Consider the following 6,040-nt stretch of genomic DNA (forward strand, 5'->3'; position numbering starts at 1 on the left):
CCCTATCTGTGAATCCTAAATTGCCACAGGCTTTCAAGCTGCAAACAAACGTAGTAGCATTTGGCGAAATTCCTTCTTCTTGCATTTTTTCAAGCTGCAAAAGGGCATCTTCACCATGACCTGATTCCACGAACCCTGCAATCAACGCGGTCCATGTGACTACATTGTGTGTTGGAAGCTGATCAAAAACCTCCTGGGCCTTCTCAATCAGGCCGCACTTTGCATACATATCAACCAATGCACTACCAACAAGAAGGTGGCTATCCAACCCCTTACTTATTGCCTTTGCATGCAAATCTTGGCCCTGGTATGATGCCGTCGCACTCTGTGTGCTTGCCCACCCAAAAACGAGCAGTGCGATGCAAGCGGGCCATGCCTTGCTCAGGGACACCCCAACAAGCTCGAAACACCTCTTCTGCTCTACTGCCTTTCCCACCTCTTCCCCGAGCCTTCTGCCACCCGTCTTTGCCTCATGACCTGAAGTCGACCCCGTCCCCAAAAACTGCCACAACTGGCAGTCCTCTGCATACGAGCGCGATACCTCCTTGATAACCACACTTGCCGCGAGTTCCCTTCTTCACTAGCTGTTGCTACAATGTGCTTCCACTATGCGCTACACCTGCAAAACTGTACACCATGCGTTGTTGCCACTTGAGCGCAAGACATAGAGAGAGCGAGAGAGAGAGAGAGAGAGAGAGAGAGTCTCCGCCTCTCCTCCGATCAACACGAGCACTGTCCCCTGTAGCTCGACATTCGTACCTCGCTTCCCTGTTGACCCACATTAGAAATCTACCTTGTCTCTTCATCTCTCTCGACCACGTGCCCTCAGCCTGCCCAACCCCTCCCTTTTTATATTAAACCAACAAAGCATCTCCCCCGATGCCACTTAATGAGCCCAAAGAAAGACGTTTTGGTGACCTACTGGTAAAGCTCTTAAGAATGCCAAATGTTAAAAGTCGTTGTTTTGGTCATTTCACAAATAAGTGTCTTTTGCAAAAAGAGTCCAAAAACAACCAATATGTTGCTACGATCTTGCGAGCAGGTCAATTTAGAGGGTGTCAATTTAGAGGGTATCTGCTCAGATACCGCGCAAAAGCTAAAACAAAAAGAAAGTGCCCATGAGAAAGTGGTGGGGACAGAGTCGCGTGTCAGGAGGTGAGTGAGAGGAGGTGATTTTTTTTTGCAGGTACGTAGGCGGTGACTTTGTCCATTTCGGGCAGAAGGGCGACAGGCACGGACACGAGGGGCGGTTGCTCTCTGCCAACTTGCAACGCACCTATCTTGGACAGGGTCTCCTGTGTGTGTGTGTGTGTGTGTGTGTGTGTGTGTGTGAAGCTGCGAGACGGAGCTGGGGTGGCCAACGGGTAGTGTCTCATTCAATATAGGGCACTTGGCCAGCATGTGTAGGTAGAGCTGAGGACACGCAGGCGATTGCTGATAGCAGAGGAAAAAGAAGAGGAGCATGTGAGGTGAGCCAGAAGCAGGGAGTAGTAATAGAGCGATTGTTGCTTGGTGGTGGTACACAGACCAACGGGGAGTAGCTAGCCAGTGATTGTTGCTTCGCTGTGGTTGCCCTGCATTTTGCTGCCTCCAGTGAGTCGTGCTAGGGTGGCGTGGATAGCAACACGTCGATCGACAACCAAGCCAACGCATGGGAACCGCACCAAGCTGCACTTTTCCTTTTGGCGGCGGTAATCTCGGCACGAAATCTGGGGCACTAATAAATTAATGTATGGTCGAATAGACCATAAACCCTCCAATAACCATAACCACAACAAGAACAAGTATGCATCCATCAACATGATAGAGCATGAACCTGAAGCTTAAGATGATCTTGAAACAAATACCAACTTTTGAGGCTTATTACTCCTCATCCTTCACTTAAGATCAAAGGCCAGATTTCACCATATTACTCCTCATCCTTCACTTAAGATTTCTACCTCTATGTCACAACAACTTTCACTCACTTAAATCTCATCAAAAGACAAAATGAAAGTTCTAATAATAACCAAAGATTTTCATAGCTTCCAATTGGCATACAATAACACCAAACACAATTGAAGTCATTTGAAGTCATTTCATATCTTTATTTGAAGTCATTTATGGCCACACAATTCCTACGCCTACATCTTGTTTGTAAAAAATAGTGCTTTTGTCGTTGATTTTCTAACATCTATTTTGGAGTTTAATCTTTCATAACATCTATTTTGGAGTTTAATCTTCTATTTTGGAGCAATGTACAAACACACAAACAAGTACAAAATAAGATCTTATGTTTTTAAAGAGGGAATTAAAAAGTGTAGGACTATGTTTAATGCTTTTCAATTCTCAAGATCTTATTATGTGATCTTGGGAATTGGAAAAGTGTAGGATTAAGAATGTTGATATTTAATGCTTTTGCTAAACTTGCTCTTTCCTTTGATGAACTATTTCAAAATTTCAAAGTAGATAATGATGTCTCTTTTAGGCTAGATCTACCCTCCCCCTGGTAAATACAAAATGCTTTCCACATTAGCCTTTTGAGACTCCTTTAACGGACATGAAATATCACATCCAATTTATGGAGACCTTCGTGTGCTTGTGGACCAAGAAGAATAACTGCTACCTAAAAGGATGTCTGACCATCACACCACGGCTTCAGGCAGCACTGACAAAGTGTGGAATGAAAATTGTTTTACTTTCAAAAGTCACCCACGAGTAGATACTCGCTAGATGCCAAAACAAATCTATAAAGATTCTCTTAGATTTCTCTCCACCTTTCATCGTTCATTGGCCACTTTGCATGTGTTTATGGATAGCTCAGCTTGTATTCATCTTGTTGAATGTTGTTTGAATGGTTAGTGATCTAACTAATGTGTAAATTGATCATTGAAGACTGGAGTTCTTAAAGGAGTTTTATGATGTAGTTTGACTCCTAATAATTAGTTGCTCTAGCTATTTTTCAATAAACTACTTTGTACATAAAGTAGACTACAAAATAATCTTATAATGGGAATCAACCTTTTAATAATTTGTCAAATAACCAAAGGCAAAGAGTGTATGGTGCAATTTTGGAGCTAGACTTGGTCCAATAGTGTGTAATATTCCCTCTGTAGCATTTAATGGCCTAGTAACTTGTGTGTAGCGGAAAATAGCATGAACATAGTGAGCATTTCATTAGGATAGATTCCTAATGAGAATAACAAGAGTGCTTGGGTGGAAAGTATAACACCTAGTTACATAGCATGAACAATACTTCAAAAGAGAAAGAAATTAAGCTATTGACAACAATTGAGGACCGGATTTACATGGAGCCGGTCCCCCCTCCAAAAGGCTTTGTATTATGGTTTCTCCCATCAAGAGAGACATTTTTACAATAAAATTCTTTGTGTTCCTTCAATACTAGCTAGTGCAATAAAGATGGGAACTTCATGCACTAAGCAAAACACTTATCAAACACAACATCAATTCCCTCACGGTCTCAGACCCAAGACCTCACACACCTTTGAATATGGTGAGAGCTAGCGGGGTATGAGAGTAGATTGAGAGGAAGAAGTAGTATTCTTACGAGAAAGAGGTACATCTCCTCACATAATCACTCATATTATCATACCTTAGCTTAGTAATTAGCATGGTAGAGGAGACGAGCATGCATTGAAGCTTGGCTCTTAGTTGGATTTGCATCACAAAACCAAGAGTTGTTGGTGTAGGCCTCCCTTCTCACAAGCTTGGAGGAGTAGATGGTAAGCTTTTCATTAAAGCTTGAGAAGAGAGAGAGTCTTCTTACTCTACACATGAGCTTGTGTAGTGTGTGTGGATAATTCCCCCTTGAAAAATCAGCCCCCTCTCTCTCGCTCTCTCACATACCTATAAAGCTTCTTAGCTCATGAAGATTCCTTGGTTTAGGCCATCCTTTTATTACCTCTAACTTTGATGGATCCATTTGGATACCATCTTGAGAGATAATGTGACCTAAATACTGAATCTCTTGTAAGAGAAATTCACTTTTCTTTCGATTAACATAAAGTTTATTCTCTCTTACAACTTGAAATATTACCTGGAGGTGTTGCTTGTGCTCGTCTAATGAATTAGAGTAGATGATGATATCATCAAAGAACACTCTAGTAAAGGTTTGGTGAGGCCTGAATAGCTTCTCCATCAAGCGATTGAATGTGGCTGGTGCATTGGTCAAGCCAAAAGGCATGACAATGTAGTCGTAAAGACCAAACGTAGTGCAAAATGTAGTCTTTACAATGTCTTGATCAACTATCCTTATTTGATGATAGCCACTTTTTAGGTCAATCCTCCTGAAGTAGGTGGATCCTTGTAGCTTATCGAATAGGTCTTCTACCCGTGGAACGGGAAACCTATTTTTGATAGTGATCCTATTTAGTGCTCTATAGTCGACACACATACGATATTGCCATCTTTCTTTTGCACTAATAGCAAAGGTGAGCAAAATGGAGATGAGCTAGGCCTAACCATGCCCTTCTCAACTAACTCATGCACTTGCCTCATAATATCCTCTTGTTGAGCTTGAGAGACTTTATAAGGAGGTTTGTAGGCGGTGAACTTCTTGAAAGAAGTTCAATTGCATGGTCATCATTGCCTCGTTTAGGTGGTAGCTCACAAGGGATGTCGTCAATAAAGACATCTTGAAACCCCTTGAGAAAATTGGATAACTCTAATTTGTTTTGATTGTGTATATTTTCTTTTGCTAAAATATTAGGTTCATTTTGAGAATCTTTAACAAAAATCATGTACACGGAAATAGAGCTCTTTATTGACTTATTGAAATCTTGTGTATGTACAATGGGTATGGTGTTACCCATTTGCTTGGCATCCATGTACATATCTTTTTCCCTAAACCTAAAGGAGATTCTCCTTTTAGGGAATTTAACATTGACAGCCATGCGATCAAACCATGGTGCCCCTAGGATTACATTCTCATGCTTGAGAGATAAAGAAGTCCTCTTTGTCCACATAGCTTTGGACATGGAGCCTCAATTTCTCGATTAAGGGAGTTACTGAAGCTTCTTTCCCCTTGAAGTACCGTTTGCGGGTAGGACATCTCCCATCTCGTAAGCTTGTATGCCTAGCTTGGTGGCCAACTCTATGGATATGAAATCGTGAGTAGAACCAGGGTCAAAGAGAATAAAAGCATCATGTTCTCTTACCTTTACCCAAGCATGGCATAGAGGAGATCCTTTGTGGTGAGTTTCCTCCTCTTGGATTTCGATTAAGGTAGCCCTAGGAGGATCATGGTGGGTGTTCTTTTGGGTACAAGCGCGGTATGCATGCCCTTGCTTGCCGCACTTGAAACATCGGTTATCCTTGCGATAACGCTCAAGATCTTTAGGAGAGAGTTTATTTTTGCCTTAGTAAACTCCCTTCTCTTTAGCTTTGTTGGAATTTCCCTTAGGAGACTTGGACATTTTCCTTCCCCTTAGGCTCATTAGAACCCTTGTTTCCTGTGGGCTTAAAATTTCTTTTAGTCCCCCCGTTTGGAAATTGATTCGAGAAGCCACCATAGTATGGTGTATAACCGCCGACATGGTGCATGGCCTTTGGGAGTTGACATACTCCGCCATTTCTTCAATTAAGCCCGCACAAAATTCTTGCTTTTGCTCTCCAAAATTTAACTTTTTGAAGACAATGGCTTTGAGTTGTAAGTCCCAAAACTTGTCTACATATTTGTGAATGGGTTCGTAGGGAGAGAGCTTCAAGCTTCGCCATTTGGTTACTTTGTCTTTGGCATCAGTGGCCAAAAACTGCTTCATAATGGAAGCTCTTAAAGCTTTCCATGTTCATGGAGCTTCACCGTTGGCCTGTAGGCTAGACCACCATTGTCTGGCGGACTTTTGAAAGTGCATAGCTACATGGCGTAGCTTAGAGGACTCCGTGAAGCCCTCATCTCCAAATGCCACATTGAACTGTTGGATAAAGGCCAAGACTTTGTCCGTAGCACCAAAGGTGCCATCATAGGTAAGGAAAGAGATGCTCTTCCCTCCCTCTTTGAACTTCTTGAGCTTGGACGACCTCTTCCACGCGGCATAGGATT

At 42.3% G+C, this 6,040-nt stretch overlaps 1 pseudogene; it reads left to right on the top strand.

Moving 5' to 3' along the window:
- The first annotated feature begins 879 nt into the window (after positions 1-879).
- On the top strand, positions 880-1,827 carry LOC147463552 (uncharacterized; annotated as a pseudogene).
- The last annotated feature ends 4,213 nt before the right edge of the window (positions 1,828-6,040 follow it).

This window comes from Adiantum capillus-veneris, chromosome 2, assembly GCF_014529385.1.
Source record: "Adiantum capillus-veneris isolate H3 chromosome 2, ASM1452938v2, whole genome shotgun sequence".
Taxonomy (NCBI): Eukaryota; Viridiplantae; Streptophyta; class Polypodiopsida; order Polypodiales; family Pteridaceae; genus Adiantum; species Adiantum capillus-veneris.